Raw genomic sequence first — 20,000 nt, 5'->3', positions numbered from 1 at the left:
TTGTGTGACCGAACTTGGAGCATTATATTATTGGCACCTTTACTGTATGATATTTTGTTTCTTACTCCTATTTTTATTTTCTCCGTTTTATTTGTCTGTCCACGTCCGCTATTTCACTTGACTGTTGACAGTTGGTTTTTTTTTTCTTTATTTTCAATGTCTTTCTATATTTGGCTGTTTCCCTCGTTCTGATTTTGGACATTTTGACATACCTTTTTATCTATCTTGTGTTTTACATCGGACGCTGGACGGACACCAGTCTTCCCTTTGTTGAAGTCCAAACATGGAATTCTCCTGTCATTCAACTTTGACTCTTTTTAGATGAATATTTTACACTGTGCGAAGGATGGAGAGCTCGTCGCCGGTCAATTAGTCTTTGTTAATTACTTTTACCATTCAGTTATCATGGATCATTTTTGTCTGACGGTTGTGTCCATTTCCCATTTATTAAATCTTTTATTTTAATAATAATGTGTGAAGGATTAGGTACTTCTATTGTTAATTGTTTTCATATGTTTTTGCATTTTGATAACTTGAAAGTTTTATCAAATGTACTTTGTATTCATTAATATTTTTAGGTGTTTGCCAAGTCTTTCTTACGACACTTGTATTTTCCTTTGCAGGTAAGATATACTTCACTGTCGTGAACTTTAATGAGCAGAGCAGAGCAGAACAGAGATTAGGTAAGTGTTTTTTCATAGAAAGGTTCCTTTAGGAATAAACAAAAATGGTTAAGATATTAGGGAGTTTATAATTTTTATTCTTGACCATTTTACGGAGGGATATTTTAAGTGTGTGATGTTTATTTAAAGGCGAACTCAAATTTTTTGGTTGATGGGTCTTAGCAATCGAATAATTTCCATTTGTTTTATATTATACAATTGTAGATTTTGTAAATAATAAGATGCTGTTTATATAAATGACGTCTTATTTTTTTATTAAGCGTAACATCGTTCAAAATATATGATATTTTGGACATACTCTTATGGTTTGTCGTTGAATCCTTCAAACATCCAATTGGAATTTTTTTTTTTTTTTTTTTTTTTTTTTTTTTTGTAGTGGACAAATGTGACATTTACCTTGAACAAAACATTTGCTTTTGGATCGTGAACTTACAGTTGTCCGTTTACTCCATTTCTAAAAAAGTTAGCATTTTGGTATAGGCTTAAGGGGGTTTCAATAAACGTTATAAGTACGTTCAGAAGGGTTTTTTAAAGTGTCTTTAAAAATTTTGGCCCTATTTTATGTCTTTGATTTAAGTTCAGGAAACCTTTGGCGTGTGTATCATAAACATTTCAAATTATTTCCAGAAAAGACTTTGAGGATAATTAGACAAATGATTATGAATGTAATCCATAAAATGTATAGAAAAGTGAATATCAGAGATAATTTTGAATGCATTTCAAGAAACGTTTCTAGTGCACTTTTAACTGCATCATCTTCCTTTTATGGGTGTTGTTTTTTCCTCGCTTTACTTGTTTGTTATAAGTTTTGGGCTTTGTGTGTGAAAATCAACATTGTATCGGAACTAAATTTTATTAATCCTTTTTTATATTAATCTATAAATGGATTTGCGCATTAAGTATGGTTTTCTAAAGCATACATACACACACATATAAAAGTTTTTTGAATATGAATGTAATGTTTGTGTATATTAATCACTCTTGTTACACACTTTACAAAGTTTAAAAGCTATGTATGACGAGAAGCGTCTTTATTTGTCCTTTCAAATGTAATTAATCATTATTATATCTTCATTTCACTTCCAGTTTTTATTAGATGTTTTTTTCCGACATGACAAACGTTTACGATCGCTGTTAGCGAGGTTACGGAAACGTTATTACGCGATTTGAAATCACCTAATTTCCCTCAAGACATCTACAGCTGAAGGGAGATGCGACGAAATGTTGATTAAATAGTCGCATAATTGGCCCACTTAGGCCGCTGGAGGAGGCTTACTACCTTCGAGCCTAATTGGGTGCGCGCTATGCTATTTTTTAAACGACCAATTATATGTAATTGAGGCTCATTAATCGCAGTGATTAAAATGTTGAAGTTGGGTCGTTCGTGAAAATTCATCCTTCCGTGATGTCGTTTTGACCGCCGTATTCAGATATAGGGTTCGTCCTCCACGTTAATTTTTTTTACAATAGGATGGAAGGAAGGGAGACTCTCTCTCTCTCTCCTCTCTCTCTCTCTCTCTCTCTCTCTCTCTCTCTCTCTCTCTCTCTCTCTCTCTCTCTCTCTCTCTCTTAAATCATCTACTAGATTAGATTAGATGAGAGGGTGATAAAAGAGGTTTGTTAGTTTAGCTTTTGTGAAATTTTGATTAAAAATTTCAAGCGTTGATCGTATTATATACATTGCGAAGAGTTTTGATTTTGATTTTATTTTTAAGTTATTCTTAAATGTGCATAGCAAAATGACAATCCTCTTCATATTATCATTATATTGATATGAATATTATTAGTATTCGTTGGAATTCTAAGGAATAGCATTTTCTTTATTGATGGATTGATTAGCAGTGATTAGAAAAAGGATATCTGTAAGTAAATCGTTCTTACCTCTTCCTGACGTCCTTCTAAAATCTGCATCTCGCCTGGATGTGGATTACCAGCATCCTGACTTGGAACGAAGACCCCGAGACGTGGCCATACCCTTACTAGTACAATCCCATTAGGTAGATTGGACTGGAGGAGACCTCTGGCCTGGTGGTTCGGTTGAGGGAAGGGGGGTGGCTAGATGCCCTGCATGTCGCAATAGAGTGGTTGCAGATAAAGTGTCACAAGAGAAGGGCAGAGTTCCTAAGGTTCTCTTCGCTTAATAAGATATCTTCAGACTGCGGCATAAACGCATTATTCACACATTCAGCGCCTCCTGGCCACGCCATCGCCATCACCAAGCAGCAGTCTTTCACAGTGGCCACTTTACGAAATGGAATTATAGGGGCCCGCCCCCTGTCGGGGGTTAGCGGTGGTAATTTCTCACGCCTTCTCAATTGGTATGCGCGAGAGACTACATCAAGTCAAATCTGCTGCTCCATTCTGACGTACTTCTCCCCCTCCCCCCCTCGTAACACCTCCTCCCCCTCTCCCTTGTCCATTAACAATGTTTATTGTCCCCTCTGTTACTTTTCCATTTATTCCCCCCCCCCCTCTTTCTGACCTTCTTTCCTGCTTCTTTGTTCCTTTCCCCTTTTCGTTGCAGTCTGGTTTATACTTTATATGCGGTACGGACTTCAGTACTGTTGTCTAAAATCACAATGGCTTTCCTGTTTACCATGAATACCTTCTGCCTTTATATTTCAGGGCGACTGAGGACAGTCACTGCATGTTATCTACCGTAGTGTAGATTCCTGCTCTTTCTCCCTGTTGTTTTGCTAGTAAAATTCAGATCGCATATCCTAGAAAATTTCGTTTCAGGACATAGGATCACCTAAATTGACTATCATCTCTCTCTCTCTCTCTCTCTCTCTCTCTCTCTCTCTCTCTCTCTCTCTCTCTCTCTCTCTCTCTCAAAACTTACTCAGAAATATCGTTTTTCCATTCCTCTCACACCCACAGCTGTAGGTAGCGTTTGGAAGTTCGTTTCCTATTGGTAGAATTTTTCACGGTTTTGAATTCTGCCTTTTATTTTTACATGTTTCTGTGTCCAGTTTTTATCTCGTGAGTTTGTTTCTATTCTTTTTAAATCGGTATTTGAAAATTTACTTCTGTATAGAAAAAGGCTTCGGGATATTTATTTAATGTTTTACATCTGGGTAGACGATGTTATTTTTAAGGTCGTTTTCATTGTGAGATGGGTGTTATTAATTTTTTTTTCTACCTGATTTGAAAAATGTTTTTATTTTAATTCTCTAGATACCGTCGAAGAAGGTTAATTGATGTGCGTTCAGTCGTTAGTGTAATATATGTTTAAGGTTTAACTAATCCCAGAAAATCCTACTTGTGAGTGTTCTTGGATTAGCGACTTAGATGATATATTATTATTATTATTATTATTATTATTATTATTATTATTATTATTACTTCCCTAGTTGGAAAAGCAGGATGCTCAACAAGGAAAATATCCCAGTGAGGAAAGGAAACAAGGAAAAATTAAATATTTTAAGAACAGTAACAACTTTAAAATAAATATGTATTATATAAACTATAAAAACTAACAAAACAAGAGGAAGAAAAATAAGACAGAATAGTGTGCCCGAGTGTACCCTCAAGCAAGGTATCCGAAAGGATGATAATTCTCTCTCTCTCTCTCTCTCTCTCTCTCTCTCTCTCTCTCTCTCTCTCTCTCTCTCTCTCTCTCTCTCTCTCTCGACATGAAAATGACAATTGCGATTAAATGTTTCCCTCCTTTATTCGAAGAACGATAGGATTCGCGACTAAATGAAAATATCTTTGCCTAGCCTCGAGTGACAGAGAAGGTTTGGGGTCTTGAGAATAAATAGAAGAAATAAGATTTTTTCTTGTGAACTGTTCGTGACTGTTTTGAAACCATTAAGGGTTTTCGAAATTCCCAATCTTATTTTGTATTTGTCTAATCACAAAGGGTACGGCCATAAATAAGAAAGAGAGAGAGAGAGAGAGAGAGAGAGAGAGAGAGAGAGAGAGAGAGAGAGAGAGAGAGAGAGAGAGAGGAGAGAGAGAGAGAGAGAGAGAGACAGAGAGAGAGAGAGAGAAACGGGGAAGGCAGGAGAAGGAGAGAATTCTAGAACAAGTTGTATTTCATTTTATTTTCTTAATGTTTATCACTCACAGACAGTACATAAATCTCCTTGTGATATTCCGTGGTGGAATTCTTTTTTTTTTTTTTTTCAGTAGTTTATAATTTATATGTCCGTAGAAAAGTATGGCCGAAGGTATGTCCTTAAAATTTCTTTTAGGTCCCATTATTTTCTTCTTTTTTTTCGTATATGATAGACTTTATTATTTATATGTCCGCAGAAAATTATGGCTGAAGGTATGTCCTTGAAATTTCTGTTAGGTCCCATTATTTTTTTGTTCGTATATGATAGACTTTATAATTTATATGTCCGTAGAAATCTGTGGCTGAAGGAACGTTCTTGAAATTTTCTTTTAGGTCCCATTATTTTTTTTTTCGTATATGATAGACTTTATAATTTATTTGTCCGTAGAAAATTATGGCTGAAGGAACGTCCTTAAAATTTCATTTAGGTCCCATTATTTTCTTTTTTTTTCCCTTTATGATAGACTTTATAATTTATATGTCCGTAGACAATTATGGCTGAAGGTATGTCCTTGAAATTTCTTTTAGCTCCCATTATTTTTTTTTTTTGTATGATAGATAAAAAAAAAAGTTATTGAGCATTTATTTAGACTGATTTCTTTTCTTTTCGTAACAAAAGTAAAGTTAATTGCTAATAGCTCTATTGGTTTACAATCCTTTCCCGTCACTTTGACCTGTCCATTGATAAACCACAGCGTTCCTTCATCTTCCCCCTAACACCTTTCAAATGTTCCAATTTCTCTCCATTTTCCAACATTTGATAATCACGTTTGGGGACGGGAAGTTTTTTTCCCCCTCTTATTTTTTTTTTTTTTTTTTTTTTTCTGTTTTGGCTTTCCATCGAAGCGAGATGTTTACGGACGTCAAAGGGGGTAATTAGCGTTAATTGGTAGGCGGAGTTTCACATCATATCACCTGCGACCCCCTTCGTCTCTGCCCTTCCTCCCTTCCCCCACCTCTCTCTCTCTCTCTCTCTTTCTCTCTCTCTCTCTCTCTCTCTCTCTCTCTCTCTCTCTCTCTCTCTCGTTTTAGAATTTTCCTTTTGTAAATCAACAATGAGACCTCTTTTGATGACAGACGCAGTCCCCCCTTTCATATTTTATTAATTGTCACCTTTCTCTTTATAAAAAAGATATTTTTTTAATCTAAAAGCTTTTGGCCATTGTTGCAGAACTGATATTGGGATTGATTGATGTCAAGCTTGTTTTTTTTTTTTTGTTTTTTTTATTAATGGGAACTGATTGATATCCCGTTTTAATCGCGTTAACTGGCGACTATTGATATCATTTTTCTTCTTCTTCTTCTTCTTTTTCTCGTATGAATGGTGACGTTTGTTTTAGATGTTGCTTGATGCCGCCTAGTTCTGGTGTTTTTACTTTGGTGATTGGTTTTTTAAGTTTTCTTTTGACTTTGCATTTTATGTTTGGGTGTTTTAATGTCACTTTTCTTTTGTCAGTTTTCGATATTTTTGGAAGTATTTTGCTTCTATTTTTTTTTTTTTTTAGCTTGAATTTCTTTTATGCATTGTAAAGTTCTCTATTATTTGTTTTATTTCTTTTTAAATGTGTTTGGATGTTAGTTTATCAGTTTGTACTTTTGTATATAGCCTACATAATTTAAAGTTTTGAATTTAAATATTTTTTGTTATAGATTTTATATTGCTCTTAAGTTTGGAAAATCTTGATATTATTTCACAAATGAATCCTCAAGATAGAAATGACTGGCGAAATGTAACTTAGGCCCTTTGCGTCAATAGGCGTAGGAGGAGATGATGATGATAATTTCACCATCTTTCCAAGTTAAAGCGTAAGTTTGTATCGTTGACGAAATCTATTTTTCGATTTTTATTATAATTTCATCGGTATTATTAATATCTTTGTTGCGGCCGTTTTAATATCGTTTCAATTGTTTCATATTCTCCTATGGCACAGTGACCTTCATCTGACGGGGAAATGAATATGCTAGTTAACGGGTAAATATAATTTCATGCAGTTGAACAGTTGATGGTGGTTGCATCATTAATAGGATTACGTCGTTTTACTGATAACAAGATTGCATAGCTAGTTCCTCATCTGTTCGTGTGTGTTACTTATCCTTAAACGGAGGATTTGTGTGGTTAGGAAATTGGGAGGTGTGGCAAAGGCTGAAGCTGTGTGTGTACGTATATGCATATCTTGATATTTAGGTGTCATATTTTACGGGTCGCATATACATATATATATATATATATATATATATATATATATATATATATGTATGTATGTATATATATATACATATATATATGTATATATATATATATATATATATATATATATATACATACACATATATTTTTCTATTGCCCTTTATTTGTGATTATATTAGGCCTGGGATAGTTAGTGCATTCGATTGCCAGCTCTTTCGGCCTTCGCAATAAAAAAATATTTTACGGTCAGTTATAACATGGATGATTGCAGGCCCTTGCAATTGCATGTCTCTTGCAATAATAGGTTAGAAGCCATGATCCATTAGTGCCTCGTAAATTCGTAACTTCATTATAACGTGTTACACAATTTACAACTCGCAAATTGGACAATAACCTTTAGTGCCGTAATGCGTTGAGGTTTTAATACAGCTGTAATTCACAAAGTACTGGCTTTTGTTTCTGTTGTATGTAACCTGCAATGATAAGGAATGCGTATTATCGTATTTACTTGTATGTTTGTATTCGGGCGAAATCTTGATTAGTATGAATTAGAACTTTTTGTACTTGGAATTACTTGGATATTCATCCAATATAAACTCTTGTTACTCTATTTTACGTATTAATGCCGCCATATATTGTAGATTTATAGTTATTACCTTCGCCAACGAAGTTGGAAGGAGTTTATGTTTTTGCCCCTGTTCGTGTGCCTCTATTTTTTTTTTCTTTTAAACAGCTTCCTGGCCACAATTTTAATCGTAGAGTAATGAAACTTCCACCGATTAAATGTTATGTAAAAATTATCAAATTTTGGAAGGTCATGGTCACGGTCAAGCATAATTTCCAATCCACGTAATTAGACATAAGATTGGACATCGTTATCACAGAGACTTAAAACTTGGTTCATATTTGAGTGTATGAAAATCCACGACAATTAATACATGTTAAGGTCAAAGGTCAAGTTCGAGCAAAAGGTCGAGAAATAAGCTGCTGCGGTGGAAGTCTGCGCTTTACTGAGTGTCGATCTAGCTATTTGTGTAGTTTTGCATTTTTTTATATAGATGCGTAATCTTCCGTTATTTTGTAACTTTTATGATCCTATATTTCATCAGATTTCTTTTTATGTTTAGGCGATTTATATATATTCTAGATTCGGTCGTAATTTATGAAATGAATTTTCGGTCCATTTAATCATTTATACCACATGATTTGTTTTGAGATCATAGAATCGTAACTTTTATAGAAATACATTACTTATTTTGCTACTTAGCTACATAATTTTAATACGATTATGTGAAAATATAGAATAACAAGTCTTATATCGTTTTGTAAATTAGAACCTGGTGTAGACAAGTCTTATTGTAGCCATGTGGTTGGTTTTTTGTGGGGGTGGGTGAGATTTATAGCACGGCACGTGACGTCAATGTGCCAATTAGGTACCCTATTAAGTGTGCCTTTTGTGGCTGTATAATAAGATTAAACTTTTCAATGGTATGTGAGTTAAGCACCAAGAATTCCTCCGTCCCTTCATTTTCCTTTTCATATCATAAATGTTAAGAAGATTACCTGTAATTTCCGTCAAACCATCTCTTCTAATATTTGCTGAACTTAGCTCTCCTTGGATTGTTCATTTCAGTTACTTTCTTTTCCTGTTAGCTAAAGTTTCAAACTCATTTGTTGTTCCCTTTTCCCCAAAATTTTCAAACTTTCCCTCCTCCAAAGGTTGACAGGTTTGTGACTTCTTGTGGCCTTATGGTTGTGATAGCCTATTGGAAACGTCCCTCTGGCACTCTGCTGGACTGTGGTTCGAGACCTGCTTAAACTCGATAGTTTCTTTTAGTATCCTCAACCTTACTATCTTTGTGAGCTAGGGATAACGTTTTGGGGAAGCCTATATGTCTACATGTTAAAGTTATCAGCAGCCATTGCCTGACCATTCGTGATCCTAGCTTGGGTGGAGAGGGAGCTTGGGTGCTATATGACCAGTTTCTAAGGTGTTGTCACTGCCTTTCTCCTCTGCTATTCATGAGTGACTTTTAAACCTTTAAGCGTCCCTTCAGTCCCAAATCACATAACCCCACAATCCCCCTCCCCCAGGGTTCTTTTAGGGTTGCGGTGGCCGATGCGGTAACGTCCCTGACTGGTGAACGCCAGCCTGGGATTTGAGTCCCGTTCAAACTTGCTAGTTCCTTTAATCGATTCAACCTTACTATCCTTGTAAGCTAAGGAAGGTGGTTTTGCCGGAGCCTATAGGTCTATCTGCTGGGTTATCAGCAGTCATTGCCTGGCCCTCCTTGGTCCTAGCTTGGGTGGAGAGGGGCCTTGGGCGCTGATCATTTGTATATATGGTCAGTCTCTCGGGCATTGCCATGCTTGATAGGGCAATTTCACTGTCCCTTGTCTCTGCCATTCATGAGTAGCCTTTAAACCTTTAAAAGTTCAAACCTTTAAGGGGTGGAGCTGTATTTGATAAAGACATTTGGGATCTCTGGTAGCCAGGAACGAAGGGAGCTTTTGTTCTTGTGCTGTTTACACGGATATTAGACAGCCGATAATTAACGGTCGCTTCTATAGATTGATAGATAATGGGTGGATTCATTCACTTCCTTTTATGCAGAGTTTGATGGCTTAATAGAATGTCCCTAATGCGATGGAGGTCTCTTTCTGGTATTTAAGTGCTTCTTATGTATCTTTGATCTTCATTTGTTGTCTTATGTATGCAGTGCAAACCACTGATACTCGTATGATGAGTTTATCATGATAATTCTATTATTATTGTTGTTACGTGTGTGAGATTCATTTTGATACGTTGTATTTTATTTTGATTGGATTCCGTATTTGTCTTCCGTTTTTTATCATAAAGATAATAATAGTAATGATAAGGATGATAATAAATATTTTTTTCCGAGTGTATAATAAGAATGCCGAAAATTTCTCGTGTATTTTTATGTAGCTCATTGTTGCAATGCCCAGTTACTGCGGTCTTACATAACCTTCATTTAATACCTGTGAAGTAGTCGTAACATTCCTGGTACCAATATTATAATTGATAACTTAGCTGCTGTTTATTTATTGATTAATTTACATGTTGTTCTTGATCTATGGTAATTTCTGCCTGGCCGCCATTTTGGGGGGATAACTCGGTATATAGTCGAGGCATTGTGCTTATACATGTTATGTTGTTTCATCGTCGTATTACCCACATGCCCTTGACCCAGTTATTTGGTCAAGGTATCAGGTCACAAATTAATCTTGTAGAGTCTTCCCTGTTCTTTATGTTCATCTGGTCTGACGGCCCAGTCATAAATTTCCTATATGTAGTTTTCTTATAAGTTTATTTGCGTTCGTGGTTTTATTTTCAAATTTCATATGTAGTTTTCCGGTCAAGGAAGACCCATTTTGACCTTGACCCGGGATTATTTATCCAATTTAGAAGTCATCCGATGTTTTTTTAATGCATTCAATCATCGCTTTGGTTGTTGCCATTTTTCCTCCGCAAATGGGCGTGCTGTTTTGTGATGGGGGGAGGGGACTAATGATGAGGATGATAGAGTTTTCTTGACTATTTCAGATTTCTTTTATTCCCCCAAAAGTATTAACTGTCACTAAGTTTTCAAGCTCAGTAGTGTTACGGACCCTGCAAAGATTTGGAAATTCCTCTTTTTCTCTCTTATGAAACCAACGTCTAACTCGTACCCAATCACTATAATTGTATTGACCTTATATACCGGTTCATGTCTGAGGGTGTGTTAGCCGTGTGAAAAAAAGGCCATATTGTTCGATGGTATTCAGGTAAACACTGTTTGACACTCACCCCATATTAAGATTTTTCGTTCATATGGAAATATTGTGGTTGAAAAAAGCCCCTTACAAAGAAAGTAAATTTTCTTCTGCTACCTCTACATCTGGTTAGGTGAATTGTACAACATCCAATTTCAAATCCTATATCTGAATAACATCAAATTTTCTGATTCTCTACAGAGTGTAATCTTTAGTTTCTATTTTCCCCCGACTCCATCTACTCTCTCTCTCTCTCTCTCTCTCTCTCTCTCTCTCTCTCTCTCTCTCTCTCTCTCTCATAAACAAAATATAGACATCAGAATAATAATCCTAAAGATGTGGACCACTTGGGGTGAATGAATGACTTGAAGTTCTCTGGTCCAGTTGGGGTGAGGTGGTACTGCAGTTACTCTATACTGCATGGTGGTCTATGGGCATCACTAGAGGTTCTTAGTAGCGGCCACATTTTAGCATGATACTTCACCTCCGTTTCCGCTATTTTTTGTTTTTGTTTTCCCCGTCAAGCTGCCCAACCTCTTTTAACTTGGACTTTAATCTGGAACTCCGGTGCCCCCCCCCCCCCCCCCCCCTTCCCGTTGCACTTCAAGGCTGGAAGGGGTTCAGTTGCAAATTTATTTATCAGTCTTAGAACAAATGTCTAAAAATATAAAAGTGCAGTTGAATCGTTGCCTGCACTACCATAAATGTCTCATGGGTTTTGATGGTAGAAAACATTGATGGTTAAAAAAAAAAATCGCAAAGTAAAATCGAATATGAACAATGGGTAACTATTGGGCCTATGAGTAATATAATTGCATTTTAATCTTAATTCTAACGTGATTCCCCAAAGTTTGTCCTTATAATTAAAGCAATCTACGTGAATTCACCTCAATATTTATGGAATCTGGTTATAGTTGTATGATCTCCACAAAGCTAATTTTTAAGGTTGATAATAATTCAATCTCGGTTATTGGCTGAAACTTGATTAACGTTGCATGCCATAAATCCTAGTCTCTTGCAATTTTTCCCTGCAAATAAGCACTACCTCCTTATATATTTCCAACCATTAATCTGCCTAATGGGCTGTGGTTCTGACTGAAATAGGACTTTTCTTTCTTTGCTTTTGATTGATTTATATGATTTTTATACTTCTTTAGTCATGTATTCAACTATATCTATCTGTCTATCTATCCGACTCTGTCTGTATAACTATCTATCTATATATGTATATGTACATGCGTGTGTTTGTGAGAGAGAAATTATAATGAGATATGTAATCACTAATATAATAGTAACAATAAAATTATGGGGTTGTAAATGTAATATATAAAGCAATGATCATAAATGTAATAGTCGAAGCAATCAAACGCACGAAATACTAATAAGCAAAAGACTTGACATTAGATAAATATCTTTCTTCCCTAAATTCAAGTAGAAGTTAAGAAATTACACCAGACGGGACATTATATCTGCCACTTTTATAGCCGTATTAATTTTAACGCTGACGTTAATTCTGTCAAGGGTTGCCAGTTACACGTAAGGCATCTGAAGTTTTACGGCGGCTGCCCTGTCTTCTTGGCTGTAGTTTATGAGCATAGATTTCCTTTTAAAGATTGTATGCATACTGAAATTATTTGCTTTCTTTGGGTATATGATGGGTTATAGGCCTACGCGCTGTTTTGATGATTGTGTCAAGATTGTTGAAGTAATTAGCCACCCGTTGAGATACTACCGCTAGAAAGTTATGGGGTCCTTTGACTAGCCAGACAGTACTACATTGGAACCTTCTCTCTGGTTACGGTTCACTTTCCCTTTGCCTACACATACACCGAATAGTCTGACATATTCTTAACAGATTCTCCTGTCCTCATACACCTGACAACACTGAGATTACCAAACAATTCTTATTCACCAAAGGGGTTAACTACTGCACTGTAATTGTTCAGTGGCTACTTTCCTCTTGGTAAGGGTAGAAGAGACTCTGTAGCTATGGTAAGCAGCTCTTCTAGGAGAAGGACACTTTAAAATCAAACCATTGTTCTCTAGTCTTGGGTAGTACCATAGCCTCTGTACATGGTCTTTCACTATCTTGGGTTAGAGTTCTCTTGCTTGAGGGTACACTCGGCCACACTATTCTTTCTAATTTCTCTTCCTCGTGTTTTGTTAAAGTTTTTATAGTTTATTTAGGAGATATTTATTTTAATATTCTTAAAATATTAATATTTACCTTTTTTTCCTTTCCTCACTGTGCTATTTTCCCTGATGGAGCCCCTGGGTTTATAGCATTCCGCTTTTCCAACTAGGGTTGTAGCTTATCAATCAATAATAGTGATAATGATAATGATAATAATAATAATAATAATAATAATAATGAAGCATTATTTTTATAATGTTCCTATTTTTTTTTTTGGGGGGGGGGAAGTCGCCTCAATTCTCAATGCAAAACTCTGGTGTAAAGCAATGTGTTGCTTCTCTCTTCATTCCTTTATTCCTCTCTGACTCTTTTCACCAAGATTCAAAAACTGCTTGGAGAGCACGTAGGTCCCATAGTTCTTTTATGCATCACAATTCATTTAAGAAATCAATTGGTACAACAAATTATATTCTCAACAGAAAAAAAATATCATTAAACAATTAAAAAAAGTTCAAACTTGCAGCAAATGTTTTTATGTTGAACAGGCTGACCAAAGTGTCTTTTTATAGTTTACATATAAAAGATCTGTTTTAATGTTGTTACTGCTCTTAAGGTATTTTATTGTTTTAATGTTTGTACTGTTCTTAAAATATTTTATTTCAATGTTTTATTAATTTTCATATAATTTATTTATTTCCTTATTTCCTTTCCTCACTGGGCTATTTTTCCATGTCGGAGCCCTTGGGCTTATAGCATCCTTCTTTTCCAACTAGAGTTGTAGCTTAGCTAGTAATAATAATAATAATAATAATAATAATAATAATAATAGTAATAATAATAATAATAATAGGCACTAGGGATGAGTAATAAATTCACAAGGAAGGGGAAAGATGCGACCACCAAACACAAGGGGAAACTCGATATTGTTTTCACAACATAAATATAATTTACAAGACTTATACGCACTCTATAAAAGTCTTGACAAAGATATTTTACAATTATTCAATACGTGCGTCTTGAAAAAGTAGACTTTAAGAAGAATTCAGATGGTTTGATAGAAAGTAAACACAAGCTAGGAAACGTTCTCTTTTGGAGATAAAACATACGTTTAACACAATGTAAACAGAATCGTGAACGTTCTGTTTAGACAAAACTTACTTTCAACATCAGCGATGTGCCTCTGAAAACAGTGCTGGAATTTATTTTCTTTACTATCTCTTTTTCGGTATTTTGATGAATTTTGTATTTGGAAAATTCTAGAATGAAATTATTTTTAGAAGAATGATTTTTAGGGATCATGTTGGAAGGTATATGACTGAGGTGGAGTTATAGATAAATACCTTATGTCAATTTAGAGTTTTAGAAGCACTGTCCGAAACTACATCCTAAATTATTTAGATTCCATACCCATTAATTAATATAAAAGCAAATATGGGATGAAGGGAAATAAATCGGAGTCAATGACCTTCGATGTCATGATGTCAGAAAACTTCAAATCAATCAATCAATCGCTTTTTTTTTTTTTTTTTTTTTTTTTTTTTTTTTTTTTTTTTTTTTACAAAAAACTGGCTGGTTGGGATCCATCCGTCAGATATTATAAGCTGTAGGTTCATATACTATCATTTCAAGCTCGCCTGGCGTCATGGCTGTAAGCCTAGTTCGATCGGTGGTAGTAGGTGAGTCTTTTCTTAATATCATTATTGCTTTTTGTATGTAATACATTGCAAAGAGTAATTGTCAGTGGGCACCACAATGGCTATAGGAATATATTTGATGTTCCTCAGGATAGTGTTCTTCCCCCATTACTTTCCATGCTATACGCACATGTGGTTTGGCCTAGAAAACAAGCTTTTTGCCTATGCAGAGGATGATACTCTCTTTGCGTCAATTCCATTTCCCAAATGTAGACCTGTGGTTGCTGAATCCCTTAATAGAGGTCTAGGTAAAATTAGTGTTTGGGGAATGAAGTTGAACCCAGGTAAATCTCAAAATTATGAGCTTTGCATTGATAAGACTTCTATAACAATAAGCTATTCATTTATAAGTCTACGTGTGAATCTCAATTGCAAATATAAAATTGAGAAACTCATTCTGTATGTTTCTTCTTCAATGGCACAAAAAATGGCCTATTGAGGAAATCTTTCAAGATTTTTGGTAATCAATCTAAGCTGAGAATTTTTCTTAATTCTTTTATTCTAACATGTTTTGATATTGTTCTGTCAGGTCTTCAGCTTCAGGCTCTCACTTCAGATTATATGACATTAAGAGTAACAGAATTGGTCACTAGAGATTGCAAAGGTAACAGGGGAAGGAAGAGAGGACGATGGATTGACGAACTAAGAAAGTTCACGGGTGTGGACTGGCATAGAAAGACAACAAACAAACATAAGTGGGAGGACATGTCTAAGGCCTTTGATCTGCAGTGGACTAGTAGCAGCCGATGATATATATATATATATATATATATATATAGATATATATATATATATATATATATAATGAATACATTATTATTATTATTATTATTATTATTATTATTAGTCCTAGTTGGAAAAGTAGGATGCTATAAACCCAGGGGCCTCAACAGGGAAAATAGCCCAGTGAGGGAAGGAAACAAGGAAAAATTAAATATTTTTAGAAAAGTAACTTTAAAATATTTCCTATATAAACAACTTTAACAAAACAATAGGAAGAGAAATTAAATAGAACTGTGCCCGAATGTACCCTCAAGCAAGAGAACTCTAACCCAAGACAGTGAAAGACTATGGTACAGAGGCTATAGCACTACCCATGGGTAGAGAACAATGGTTTGATTTTGGAATGTCCTTCTCCTAGAAGAGTTGCTTACCATAGATAAAGAGTCTCTTCTGTCCTTACCAAGAGGAAAGTGACAACTGAACAATTGCAGTGCAGTAGTTAATCATTTGGGTGAATAAGAATTGTTTGGTAATCTCAGTATTGTCAGGTGTATTAGGACAGAAGAGAATCTGTAAAGAATAGGCCAGAATATTCTGAGTATGTGTAGGCAAAGGGAAAGTGAACCGTGACCAGAGAGAAGGATCCAATGTAGTACTGTCTGGTAGTATCTCACCGGATGGCTGGCGCCCTGGCCAACGTACCACATGTAAATAGAACGCATATTGTAACTAATACCTAATTCTCATGGTAAATACCTTGTCATATTATCAATGGGCGTTATTACCCCTGCTGCTGATAAATCAGTCATTTACTTAATTGGAGTACTATTTAGAGCATCAATTCCTGATGATTAGCTTACTGTTCAGATCTGGTAGTATATTTGGATCAAATTTGAGTATCGGTCAGTAATGGTTTGTGTTATATGGAACCTCCAGAGAAATATTGGAATATATACGACATTTTTTTCCAAACTCGCGATCATGAAGTTTCATTTCATCGTCGATTTTGTACAGTTCTTCATTAATGCTGTGTGTAAACTGCAATGCAACGTTTTGCTGCGTTGATGAAAAATGTTTTATTCTGTTTGCCTCGGGGAATTTCCATGGATGGTTGAGAGAGAGAGAGAGAGAGAGAGAGAGAGAGAGAGAGAGAGAGAGAGAGGGTGGAAAACCAGCGTTGTTGTATCTATTTGTATTTGTATAAATTTTTTCTTGTCTTTTATCAGCATTCAGCCTTACTCCTGTGTTAGGCAATTCTGGGTCTGCGAAGTGATTGCCGTAAAATGCCATAAGCTGTCGGTGTATGAGGTAATTGAACTTCTGATTTTTAATATCATCCTGATATACTTTTATTTTGAAACTGTAGGGTAGTAATTCCACGGCCTCCAAAGATAAAAGGGTCAGAGTTCTCTTGCTTGAGGGTACACTCGGGCACACTATTCTATCTAATTTCTCTTCCCCTTGTTTCGTTAAAGCCTATATAGTATATGTAGGAGTTATTTATTTTAATGTTACTCTTAAAATGTTTTCTTTTTTCCTTTTTTTCCTTTCCTCACTGGGCTATTTTCCCTGTTGGAGCCCCTGGGCTTTTAGCATCCTGCTTTTCCAACTAGGGTTGTAGCTTAGCAAGTAGTAATAATAATGATGATAATATGATTGAAAATATAGTTTACTTACGGTAATTGATATATTGTTTAACTGTAATTTAGTGCTATGTCTTTTCTTATCATGTTGCCATAGCCCTTGATGTTGGGAGGAGCAAGTCGAGCCTGGCAAAATCCAGTCACAGCACTCACACATACATCCTCATATATACCTTATGTTCTAAGGATTTAATAAGTCTCCAAGTTTCTGATGCATAAGTTATTACTGGCAGGACCATATCATTAAATACTTTTCTTTTTAGAGAAAGTGGCATTTAAATTTTCACAATATTTTGTTTATCGAATGCTCTCCATCCTATGCTTATCCTTCTTTTATTTTTATTCTTATGTCTGGGGAAACACTTACCGTCTGTCCTAATTACGTATATTCATTAACAATCTCGTCCATAACTCTTATTTGTCTGCATTTTCATTGATCATTATATTAGTTTTACTCATATTAATTTTCAGTCCTACATTTCTGCTTTCTCTATTTAAATCTATAATATTTTGTAATTCCTGCCATGATTCACTAAATATAACTCTATCATCTGCAAATCTTAAGTTGATAAGGTAATCCCCATTAATATTAATTCCTACATTTTCTCAATCCAAATTCTTTAAAACTTCTTCGAGGCATATTGTGAATAATTTAGGAGAGATGGGGTCTCCCTATTTTACTCCTTTCTTAATCGGAATTTTCTAATTATCTTTATACAGTTTTAGGATTGCTGTACTTCCTGTATATATCAACAAGGGTAGAAAAGACTCTTTAGCTATGGCAAGCAGCTCTTTTAGGAGAAGGAGACTCCATAATCAAGCCATTGTTCTCTAGTCTTGGGTAGTGGAATAATCTTCCTAATCGGGTAGTCGAATCAGTAGAACTTCAAAAGTTCAAAGTTGGAGCAAATGCTTTTTTGTTGACCAAGCGGACATGAGTCTTTTTATAGTTTATATATGACATCATTGGTTTTGACGTTGTTAATAGTTTATATATGACATATCAGTTTTGACGTTGTTGCCTTTTTTAGAATGATTTATTGTTAATTTGTTCTCATTATTTATTTATTTCCTCATTTCCTTTCCTCACTGAGCTATTTTTCCCTATTGGGGCCCTTGGGCTTATAGCATCTTGCTTTTCCAACTAGGGTTGTAGCTTGGATAGTAATAATAATAATAATAATAATAATAGCCTCTGTACCATGGTCTTCCACTGTCTTGGGTTAGAGTTCTCTTGCTTGAGGGTACACTTGGGCACACTATTCTATCTAATTTGTCTTCCTCTGGTTTTGTTAATGTCTTTATAGTTTATTTAGGAAATATTTACTTTAATGTTGTTACTCTTCTTAAAATATTTTATTTTCCCTTGTTTCCTTTCCTCACTGGGCTATTTTCCCTGTTGGGGCCCCTAGGTTTATAGCATCCTGCTTTTCCAACTAGGATTGTAGCTTAGCAGTTAATAATAATAATGATAATATGATCTTTGTAAGTATTTTATATATTATAGAGAGTAAACTCATTGGGCGGTAATATTTCAAGTCTTGCGTCTCCCTGTTTGTGAATTAGTATAATGACAAGGTTTTTCCAAGTTGTAGGTGTAGAGCATTCTTGCAGACATTTGGTGTGTACACACACACACACACATATATATATATATATATATATATCTATATATATATATATATATATATATATACACACATATATATATATTTATATATATCAATATCAAGTTTTGTATTTTCTCCGGCTAGATCTCCCTTGCTGAGGTAAACACTAACATGCCGAGAAAAGAAATATAGTCGATGTAACAGTTGGTTGTAAACAGGTTACCAAATAAGTTATTACTGGAAAAGCAATAAATCACCACCACAAAGAAGGCCACTCCCTAAAGGCGGGCTGGTTATTATTCTTTTCCCCTCTTCCTTTTTTTATTGTATCTGTTGAGAGATCCGTTTATATCCCTCTACCTGTTAAGGAGAACCGCTTTTATACTAAGCGAAATTTTATGTATCAATTTTTCTCATTTTTTATGTGCACTTACGACCACAGTATCGACGTAAATGCTGTTTATATTTTCGTTATGTTGTGTGCTAATAATCTTTTGAGGTTGGATAATTGTATTTCCTTGCTTATACTTCCCATTTGATCGAATCGCCCCTTTATAATGATTGGTTGTAATTTTAGCTTCTGATCTTTAACGATTGTCGAGCCTTTATATATAGGTCGCCAATTTTTTCTTTTTGCTAATATGCATCTACTAGTGTATGCGATCCGTCAAAAATGACGGCCAAATATTTAGATAGATATGTAGACATACGCGCACACACACTTCCAACCCAAGGGATGGGGAGAGCCCAGCGTGACCGGAAATATATATATATATATATATATATATATACTGTATATATATATATACACAGACACTTGCTTTTATAATATAGGGGAGATTTTGTTCTTGTCGTTGTGTAATACTTATTTTGTTTTTCCGTTTTCTGATTGGTTAGAATTATCTTGTCCAACCAATCAACGATCAAGAAACTTTTCCGAGCTAAAAGGGCACCCCTGCGGGTCGGTGCAAATCTGCCTCACGAAAAAAATTGACTATAGTGTATGCGATCCGTCAAAAATAACGGCTAAATATTGAGATAGATATGTACACATGCGCACACGTACTCCTTCTTACCAGAGCAGGACTATTCCCTCTCCCTTTTACCCGAGGGACGGGGAGATCTCAGCGTGACCGGAAAATATATATTTATATATACAGACAGGCACTTGTTCTTTGTTATATTATATATAGGGAAGATATTTACATGAATATATATAGCCAGACACTTTTTCTTTATGTTTGGGAGACATTTTTATATCTTTTATTAGGAAATACACATTTACAATTCTTACAATTTATAATATAGTTATTATATTCATTTGTATAACCAGACTTGCTCTTTATTAAATAGGGGAGATTTTTTTTTTTGGTCGTTGTATAATACTTATTTCCTTTTTTTCCCTTATCAGAATTTCATTGTTGTCTAGATCACGAAAATACTATTTTGACCCCCCCCCATCTCTCTCTCTCTCTCTCTCTCTCT

This window comes from Palaemon carinicauda, chromosome 23 (genome assembly GCF_036898095.1).
Source record: "Palaemon carinicauda isolate YSFRI2023 chromosome 23, ASM3689809v2, whole genome shotgun sequence".
Classification (NCBI taxonomy): Eukaryota; Metazoa; Arthropoda; class Malacostraca; order Decapoda; family Palaemonidae; genus Palaemon; species Palaemon carinicauda.
Note: the sequence above shows the minus strand (reverse complement) of the source record.